The following is a 10,987-nucleotide window of genomic DNA, read 5'->3' as shown; positions in this document are numbered from 1 at the left end:
AAGTGCAGGAAAGTAAATTATAAAACATACAATACTGAGTGACGGCGTTTTGAGGACAGGAAGCAGTGTGCCTCTAGATTGGCCAGTGAAAATATTTGAATGATGACTGATACTGCTTCAAGGAACAATGTATTTTATTCTTACAGAACGTTAAAGTAAAGAGCCTTATATTTATATCAACAATGACCTCTTTAAAGAACCTGTAAACATGACTTTACTCTGCTTTTATATCCCTCCATCCATCTTCTTCCACTTATCCGGGGCCGGGTCGCGGGAGCAGCAGTCTAAGCAAAGACTCCCAGACTTCCCTCACCCCAGACACTTCCTCCAGCTCTTCCGGGGGGATCCCGAGGCGTTCCCCGGCCAGCCGAGAGACATGGTCCCTTCAGCGTGTCCTGGGATGAGTCCGGTAGGCTCTGAAACAGATGCCTGGGCCACCTCAGCTGGAGGAGCGATCTTGTCCTTTCGGTCATTAAAATGACTGTCTCAATCACTGTAATGGGCAGCTGGACGCGACGGCTTTTGGCTAATTGCTAAAATCACGTCTTCCGGCGGCGGATAAAAGCTAACTGCGCGCTCAGCTCCGATCAGTCCCTTTGTGCAGCTCCACTTCAGATTAACCGCGTTGCTTGTGTTTAAGTGTGTCGTCGCCCATACATCTGAGGAGGAAGATGAAAGCTTTGGCCGGACCGTCGGCGCTGGATGCTAATGAGACGTGAGTGTGTGGTCCTTTTCTGAGGCGTCCCGGCCCAGCTGCCTTCACTCCCCGCGCCCGGGTACAGTACAGCCTTGTGCAGGACATTATTGTGGGCCTCCTCTGGCTCCGTACCAGGCTGACCCAGGACCTGACATTACTAGTGGAGCAGTTGCCTCCCATTGCTTAGCTTTTGTTAGCTTTTGTTGCTAACGATGCTCTGTCTGTCTACTGGAGTGCCATCCATGCAGAGCAGCGAAATGCTAATTTGACACAAGGATGATTAACTACGGCAGCTACACAAGCTAAGTGCCTTGTTTACACGGGCTATTGTTTCGGCCGTGCCTCCTGTGGGGAAATGTGATCGCTCTATTAACAAGCAGCGACGTGAAATGAAGCAGTTCAGCAGTTTGTTTGAGTTTTGGAAAGTCTTCTTAAATTTTAATAGTACAACATGGACATTTTAAGTGTATTCTCTGCAAAATAGCCAAAACACACAATCAAAAAGTGCAGGGAAAAGCTTGACAAGAAACAGGATAAACTTAGAGAAGTGTCCAGAAGTCTGAACACTCAACCGTAACCATGATTATGATTGAGAGAAGGGTAAATGACCTAATCTTCTGTTGAGTGCATAATGAATAGAAATTAAATGATTACAGAGAAAAGGTGTGAAGACTTGCTTGTTTTGTCAGATGTAATCAGCAAAAACATTTGGTAAATAAACTATTAAACAAGTGAGAAAGACAGAACTAGTCAAAGAAAAATCCAGAATAAATTTGAGTCTAATTGAATTGAAGATGAACGTCTATTAAAAGAGAGTTTATAGAGTTTATAGGACTTTGTTTGGGACGGTCCGGTGTCCACTTTGAGCTGTGTCACTGGTGGCAGTTAAAATGCATTCATCTCCACATTGACTCCACCACACGTGACTGCAGTGTCACCCCTCGTCCTCAGTGTCCCATCTGTCCCGTCCTGAGCCTAACAAGGCCCGTCCTCCACTCACAAGGGCCTGAAGAAAAAGAGTTAAAGACCGCGAGATCCCGTCAGATTCTGCGTGGTCTGTGGACTCCCAATTATTCAGAGCTTATCTTTTCAGCCCGACTGATCTGGCGGTGAATAAAGTTACTGCCGGCCGGGTGCACATCTAAAGGGGCTGAAGGAGGATCAGGGCCCTGGGTTATGGTGTCAATCTGGGCCTGACCCTGAGGTTAGCGCCGCAGCCTTGTGTAGTGACAGCAGCGAGGCGTCTGCTAGTGGCCCATCCATTTATAACACATCTGCTTAAAGGGAAAAGGCCAATCACATTAGGAGAGGGCACTCAACAATCTGAACGGAGAGAAGTCCTGATCCACAAGGTGACTTCTTCCGAACTTTAAAGGCTGGGAAAAGGCGATGTCAGAGGGTTAAAGTGGCACCTTGTGTTCTGTTTACACGGGACAAAAGCTGCAAGAAAAGTGAAGTCATGATGAAAACACCCTTGAAATTAGCACGAGGTGAAAAAAGTATTTAAGCAACAGAAGAAGCTTTATTGATTCAATACTTTTGTGATTATTTTGATTGGAGGAACTGACAATGCACAGTTTTTGTCATTCTATAGATTCTGTTTTAGTTTCAAAAGCTGTATATGAAATCTTTTATCTTTCACATCTTATACACTTATTACTCGTATTATCGGCTCATTAGACTTATACCAAAACTATAGTCAGTTATTTCCAAACATTATCTCAAGTATTGTTCTTTCTACTTGTTATTTAATCCACACATTTTCAACTGAATCTATGTGTGTAAATCCAACCTTTTTTCACCTGAGGTTTTCTTTGAGTGAGTATCACATTCATGTCTTTAAAGCATTACTTTTATCTGAGGTTTTAGCTGACAGAACTGCTCTGTGTGGCAATGTGCTGCTGGACCAGCCGTCTGCTCTTGGCACCGGCTCCGCCTCAATAGGAGGCTGGTGGTCCATGGTTCCCATCTTCTGTCGCCGCCTGAGCTTCAGATCTGCCCGACAAGTGCCGCCAAAGCCGCCCTCTCCTCCTGTCTGCGCCGCCGTGGCTGTGAGGTTCTCATGCCAGCGCACAATGCCTAAACAAGCGAGTATGTCTAATTCAATTAAGTCCGCAAGGCTGTGCCAAGAGGGCCTGGTCCGGTGTGACAGGGATAATGAGCAGGATGGAGAAGGGGAGTGCTGGATTCACAAGTTCATCCTTTATGCTTTAAATTACACTTGAGGCTTTAATGTTTCCACGATGACCAGTCTTGGTTTTTGTCTCTGCAAATATTTAAAATTCCTTCTATGGGACGTGAATGGGGCTGATGAGGGGCACAGAGAGAATGGCCGTTATAAAGCAGAGTGAGCAGAGTTCCTACAATACGGCTCTCACAAATGTGTCCAAACAGAGTTATTTTTCCCACTTTAGTGTCTTATTAAACACCGAGCGAACGAGCCCAAGGAAAAAGGCACGATGCAAAGAAATAGTGCGGGCATTTGAACGAGGATGTGAAATGTTTCTGAAATACAAAGAAAATCTATTTGTTGTTTGGCACTAATTTACTTTATAGTTCACATTTCTTTATTGCTGTATCACAAAACATGGGTTCACTCTCCCTCATCCTGTCTATTTTAAGTTTAGTGAATGTTTTTCCACTCTGATTGACATGTATAAAGTGTCTTTGTATATACGGAGTGTTATTGACATCTACTTATCCCATGTCAGTGCAGAGTGACGCTAAACGGCGCTGCAGTCGTGGGTGACAAGGACGTGGACATTGTTGAAAAAGTGCTTTTGCTGCGTTTTTCCACAGTTGTGACTTCAGCTGCGGAGGATCTCAGAGCTCAGGGGTCTTTAGTCTCACTCCACTTTCCAAAGGCCCCCTGTTGCTGCTCCAGGACCCTGCTCCCCGTTTGCCACAAAAAAAAACTCTAAACGTTTGACTTTCTCACAGAAACAGCTTGCTAAATGGCATTTCTGTAATGGACTCCTGCTAGGGTTCATATGCCTTGTATAGCCACGTTGCACAAAGTTGAGTCAACACCATTACCATGAGAATGTCCCGAAAGAAAGGCCCGAAAAGGTTTTTTTGAATAAAAATCTGAAACTATAGAATTCTTTGTTTTCTCTGGCAAAAAAAAAGATGAAAATCAAAGAGGTTGATGGTCATTTTTTGATCAAAAAAGTGCTGCCCAATGAATGTCTTATTTACATGCCAATGGGACAAGCTGTGGGCTAAAAGGATGGGAACGCCAGGGCCTCCTTTCTGGTGGAGCTGGTGCAGGGCAGGGGCCACAGTGGCAGTCTCCCGCCGGGCCGCGGTTAATAAGGGCCCGGCTGAATTAAAGAATGGCAACGAGTTTTTAATTGCTGACACATTATATTTATCAAGCTGACGGCGGCGTGACTGCACTGCGGCCTCTCTGTGTGCGCGTTACTTCCCCCCCAGGTGCCCCCCAGCGTCATGCCCCCCGTCCCGCCCGGGTCCCTCACGTGTGAAGGGAGAAGAAAAACAAAATAATCGAGCATCAAGTTGAATGATAACATTGAATTATTCATTAGGCTCTCGTAAAGTGGCGGATAAACCGACCCCCTCTCGATTCTCCTCGTCACAAAAGGTCTTTTTTGTCGCCCGGTCCAATCGTGCACGTTTTAAAGCCGGGCATAAAGACAAATCCCTTTCAGGGCTTTTGATTCGATGTGACAGAAGTTGTGCAGAAGGGGCCAAAACGTTATTAGCAAGTGTTCAATATTTAGATGGGAGTGTTTGACCACCTCTTTTCCAACAGCCGCTCCGCCTGCGCTTTGAGAGTGGAGCCTCAGCACTCCATAATGACTCTGTAATGTCATGAATACATTTGCTGCAAATACACTGCAGTTTGTGGTCAATGATGTACTGGAGGAGTCTATAGGAAGGCCATCACTGTAAGGATCTATAGGCTGTCATTTAACACGTCTGTAATAATTAATTTCCACACTTGATGATCAATAAAAGTATTACTAATTCTCATTAAATCAATTATAGTAAGTAAATAAATTGACAAAATTCAAATACAATAACACAGTAGGAAAGATGTATGTCTTATAATGCTGATTAAAACAATGATTATTAGTAAGAGTTGAATTTCTAGGACGCTTTTGAAGGCGATATGTGCAAAACCTGAAGCAGAATACATAGTTGTACGCAAACATCACACTTATAAAAGTCTATAAAAGGCGTTTTCTTCTCCAGACAATAGGTGAAAACGTCAAATGCTTGCCTTAAATGAGGGATCTGAGGCTGCCGTCTGTTTAATCTTAACTGTTTTTTGAGTAAAACTGGTCCCAAACTGTTTTGTAAGACGTCTTTTGTTGTGCGGGGCGTTACCTTAACAGAAGGGAGGGCGGATAGGAGCAAGGGTCCTGGGCAATGCTCTCCAAAAAATACTGCCCAAAGAAAAGGGGCGCTGGGCGAGGGGAGGTCTAATGAAATATTTAAGATTTAGGCTAAAAAGGCCCTCTGAAACATGTGACACAAAGAGGCACGCTGAGGGTCTCCATTGTCCCGGGACGCTGGCGGAAGCGGAGGCCAAACTGCTACAGATGTGAGGAGGGCCCATATTGAGGCGGGATGTGTAGGCTCTGCTCACAGCTGTCCCGGCCCAGCCACCAGCCCCCTTTCTTTGTCCGGCTTTGTCCTGGCGATTTTACACCGAGATGATTGCGCGGCGACCGCTTTGTGTCAGCAATAAGCAGGCCACGCCCATCCTTGACCATCTCTGCTAAGCCCCTATATGTGACAGGCAATGTATTCATAGTTTGTGGCAAAGCTGAGCAGGTATGGGGAGTGATCAAAGTATTCAATTGTGTAAAAGTAAAAGTAGCACAAAGTATTTTACTTATCTGGCTGCAATCTGGGAAGGCTCTGGCCAAAAGCCGTCGGGATGTTAAAAAAATACTTTGTCACAACAGTAGAAGAAGCAGAAAAATCAAATAGTAATCCACAAATGTACAAAGGGCCGTTGTGTGTAGGTTTTTCACAAACAAAATAGCCTGTATTTCTCATCATATTTCGGTATTTTCCGTTATATTTCTTTAATTCATCAGCACTGAGATACTGCTTTGTGATTGGTTCCAGTTCTGCCTGCGGACCCTAAAGGCCATGCGATTGGCCCGTTTACCACTGGTGCAGATTGCAAATGAATCAGTTTGAGCTTAAACAAGGTGCATTGTCAAGAGTTTGTGGACTAAAAGGATCTGATAAGCAGCACAAATGTCTACTTACGTAAAAGTTTGAAATACCTGTTTAAGTTACTTTAAGAGTGAAAAGTAAAGTATTTTAAAAGATTTTTGATAACTGTTCAAATGTGAAATATGGGGATTTTGTGTATATATTTTATTTATTTGCTCAAAACCAGCGCTTCAACTCAAAACCGTTATGCAGAACGTCACCATGAACGTGCTGAACACCTCAAACCAGGTGAAAAGTATCTTCTTTACAGTCTAAATAAAAATGTAGTGTAAAAAGTACAGATGCCTGCTCTCAAATGTAGTGTAATGTCAAAGTAAAATAACCAAACAGCAAATAGGTAAGTACTTTTACTTTGTTACTTCCCCCACTGGATTCAGAGGGGCTCAATTGTTTTTTGTAGATGACTTCTCGTTGTGTTTCCTCGTCCAAGATGTGTCTACTTAGCACCAAACCAGTGTTGATTAATGGACACTCCTTCAACACAGCATATGCCGTGTTTTAAGTCCAGAGCAGGGGAGCGCCGTGTGCAGATAGTGAGTAATGATGTGGCGGGGTCAGAGTTGAGTCCCAGGATGAGTGAAAGAAAGACAGAGATGGTCCTTTTCACGAACTCAATTCTACATCTGTGGCAGTAAAGGCTTTGTTTACGTGCTGCATTAAGAGACAATGCCAGCTCTTTACTCATCACACTGGTTAGAAGCGATTGTTTGGTGATGTTCAGCGATATCTTCAGTCACTTGTCTGGGATTAGCATCTACCTGAGGGCGCTGCAGACAGTTACATTCAATTGTCAATGCATTGGTTGTTTTTTATCAAGATGTCCACAGACTTTGTCATTAAAGTGGTTTGGAGCAGAGTTCAGACTTGGGAGGATGAATTTTGTCTATTTTATGACATTATTAATAGTTTGTATTTCGGTGTAATCCCTCATTCGTCCAGGCGTGTTCCATAGTAGAAAAAGCTTCAGTTGTAGTCATCTGGACTCAGTTTGAAAAAATAGACGTTTCGACTCTCATCCAAGAGTCATTGTCAATAACAGAATTTAGGTCGAGAACTCCGATATTAATACTGTTCTGTGGTAAGACCCGCCCATTGGGAGGAGCCTTCCTGAAGTAGAAAGAGTTGTTTGTTTCAACAGAAACTCCCCCTTGTATCTACCGAGCTAGCCTATTCAGAATCTTAATGGGCTATTAGAAACCTCTTTGTCTTTGTGAGACCCTGGCTCAACCACCCTGAGTACCTGATTAGCATCTAAATGTCCTTGTCCTGGTCCTCTACCTTTCCAGGGGTTCAGTATCCCATTATAGATACCAGGAAGATTGAATCTTAGCCCTCCATTTCTGTTTAAAGAAGGTCTTTCTTTTTTAACAAAAATAGCTTCCTTGACTCCTCTTTCAAACCATCTTTTCTCCTGCTTAAAACCTTCACCTCACCGTCTTCAAACGAGTGATTAGAGGCTTCAAGATGGAGATGCACGGCGCTCTGAGGTCCTGAACTTGTATTTCTTCTGTGCTGATAAAGCCTCTTGTGTAGAGGCTGTTTAGTCTCACCTATGTAACGTTCTTTACAACTTTCTTCACTGCATTGGATCGAATAAACTACATTGCTCTGTTTTTGAGTCGGCAACTTGTCCTTTGGGTGAACCAGTTTTTGTCTTAAAGTGTTTCCTGGTTTAAAATAAACAGGGACTTCGTGTTGTCTAAAAATTCTCTGCAGTTTTTCCGAGAGGCCAGACACATAAGGGATATAAACACCCTTCCTTCTCTGTTCAGTTTCCCTTTTGTCCTGCTTCTTGGTTCTCTTCACTCTGTTGAGAGCCCAAGCGGGGTAACCACAGGCTGAGAGGGCATTTCGGACATGTTTTTCCTCTTTCTTCTTGCCCTCTGAGCTGGTGGGCACACCTTGAGCTCTGTGTTGTAAGGTTCTGATCACCCCCAGCTTGTGCTGTAGTGGGTGGTTGGAACCAAAGAGCAGATACTGGTCCGTGTGTGTAGGTTTCCTATATACTTCTATTTGGAGTTTCCCGTCCTCTCCTCTGATCGTGGAACAATCAAGAAAGGTCAAGCGATTCTCCTTAGAGTCTTCTCTTGTAAACCTGATATGTGGGTCCACAGCATTGATGTGATCAGAGAAGGTTTCCAGCTCTTGTTTCTTGATTGTTACAAAAGTATCATCGACATAGCGGAGCCACAGTTTTGGGGCTATGCCTAAGAATGAGGACAGTGCCTTCTTCTCAAAGTGCTCCATGTACAGGTTGGCCACTATGGGAGAGACGGGCGAGCCCATGGCACAGCCATGAATCTGTCTGTAAAATTGTCCCCGGAATTGAAAGTAAGTGGTGTTCAGACAGATGTCCAACAGTTTACATATGTGTTCAGGTGTCAGTTTGGTCCTTTCCTGTAGGTGGTGTCTTCCTGCAGTCTGATCCTCACTGCTGCTACTGCATCAGAGGTCGGGATGCAGGTGAACAGGGACACAACATCATATGAAACCATGAGGTCATCTGGGTCCAGTTGGAGATGTTTCACTTTATCCACAAAGTTGTGCGTGTTTTCCACATGATGTTCCGAATTCCCCACAAGCGGAGCCAATATAGTTGTTAAATGCTTGGCCACATTGTAAGTGATGGAATCTGTGCTGCACACTATGGGTCTGAGTGGAACCTCCTTTTTGTGTATTTTTGGAAGGCCATAAATGCAGGGCATGGCTTCACCAGGATACAGTCTGTAATACAGAGGCCAGTCTATCGCTTCCTCTTTTTCCAGCCTTTGTAAACAGTCTATCACTTTCTTCTTGTAGCCACTGGTCGGATCTCTTTTCAAGCGCTCGTATGTGGTCGTGTCCTCGAGGAGGGTGTGGACTTTGGCTTCGTAATCAGCTGCGTTGAGAATCACAGTGCAACGTCTCTTGTCTGCTGGGAGGATGTTGATACTATGATCTTTTTCCAGTGCTGAAAGTGCTTTTCTCTCTTCAGCTGTGATATTTGAAGGCGGTGGTTTGGCACTCTTCAGGGTCGCTGTGACACGTAACCTCAGGTCTGCAGCCTCCGATTCAGTCATTTTGTTGTTTCTAATTGCAGTTTCAGTGGCTGTGATGTAGTCCTCTGTAGGGATGTGTTTAGAGGTGACAGAAAAGTTGAGCCCTTTAGAGAGCACCTCCTTTTCGGCCTGTGTCAGAACCCTGTGTTGAAACAAACAACTCTTTCTACTTCAGGAAGGCTCCGCCCAATGGGCGGGTCTTACCACAGAACAGTATTAATATCGGAGTTCTCGACCTAAATTCTGTTATTGACAATGACTCTTGGATGAGAGTTGAAACGTCTATTTTTTCAAACTGAGTCCAGATGACTACAACTGAAGCTTTTTCTAATAGTTTGTATTGTTTTTCATTCCGGAAATTAAGATTTGTTTTGAATCAGACGAGATCAAATGTTAACTAATCAATGCCAGATTTAAAAAAAAAATTGTTTACATCATCGCCCAGCCCGAATATGCTAATTTTCTTGGCTAATAAGTCCATTCTTTATGAGTTCACAGTCCCGCATATGCTTTTTAGTGCAAGTGCAAAACAGAAAAACACAGAACACAAAACAGAGAGTGAAATAAACAGGTCACAAGTCACAAGTCACAGCACACAGAGACGTAAAGGTCCCACTCAGTCCAAAGTATGTCAAATTTGAATGTCATTTCTAAATGTATTTTTATTTTTTTCAATTTTTCCAGTTAGTTCTGTTGGTGTGGTCCATTTTTTGTGGTGGCCTTTTCCCTGCAGCCAGAACATGCTCCAAAGAAACACTAATGATTTCTCTGTGGCAAAGTTTAGCCCATTGAAAAGGAGAAACAAAGAACAGCGTGCAAACTGAAGTTACTTAGTGGCTTTACCTATAGGTGTTTAAAATGTGCACTTGTAATGTCAATGTTAATGCTTAGTGCTTGCTGTGGATTTATTTGCTTCCGTATTTACCTTCACCTTTATTAACTGAGCTTACCACATTAGCAATTTCACAACCACAAATTGCATTCTTTGTCCGGACTGGACTGTGAGATCAATACTCTAATTCACACTGTCCCATTTCAGATTCATCCCGACCAGCTCTCGTAGAATACTCACACATTAGCCTATGTAATAATAACTCAAATGTGATTGAATGTCTATAAATGTGCACTTGTTGTTTCTTCCATCCATCTGACCCTTGTCCCTCCTTTGTCCTCTTTCTCTAAATGCAAGCCGTTTGCCTCAGAGATGATGTGACCTCTTAAATTAGCCTACACCCCTCTTCAGTCCAACCCCATTCCCCGCTAAATCCCTCCGTGTCACTGAGGGCTCGGGGCGAGTCCAGTCCTGACAAACCAGAGAGCAGAAGCTTAACACCGGCCTTAACCAGAGCTCGTCCCCACGAGCCGTCAAAGTCTCCTTAATGACACTAATGTGCTTCACAATGGTGCTGCCCCAGAGGCCGGCGGGTCAGGTGACTGAAATAATACAAGTCACGTCCCAAAACATCAAGAAAGTCTTTGCCGTCATTTCAAATGAGGGTTTTAAGTTACTATAAGCTGCTGTTAGAATTGCAGACATACCAAATATGGCTTAGTTTAGCAGTTTAGCATGGATAAAAGTGATTCTATTTGGTCTGTTGGAAGAATCTACACGAAATCTGTGGGAAGCAAAACAGAGAGTCTGCAATGTTAAAATTGAAATACAATATTTTGAACATACTCAATTTTGCTCCAAAAGTTCCATCTCATTACGGTACATAAAAGTTATCAAGGTTACGATCTACTTTATTGTCCCACATGAAACATTTGATTCATTCATCCTTCATCCCTCATTAAGCTTTTAGGATAAATACTCCAGTAGAAACTCAAACGCAGGCAGAACATGCAAAATGCCACACAAAAGCTCTCACACAAACTTTTTTTTGAGGCAATTTGATCTTTAAAAAAGTGAAATATCATAAATGTTCTCCAAGAAAATCAACGGCACAAGATTCTATAGCGTTTTCTTGAGGTTTCGACAGTAATTCATGATTTACTTTGTGGTATAACTTTTTATGAAGTGAGTTGATTGCGAGAT

This window comes from Eucyclogobius newberryi, unplaced genomic scaffold (genome assembly GCF_026437365.1).
Source record: "Eucyclogobius newberryi isolate DKJ021-1_F unplaced genomic scaffold, fEucNew1.0.hap1 SCAF_17, whole genome shotgun sequence".
Taxonomy (NCBI): Eukaryota; Metazoa; Chordata; class Actinopteri; order Gobiiformes; family Gobiidae; genus Eucyclogobius; species Eucyclogobius newberryi.
This window is presented reverse-complemented; position numbering follows the sequence as displayed.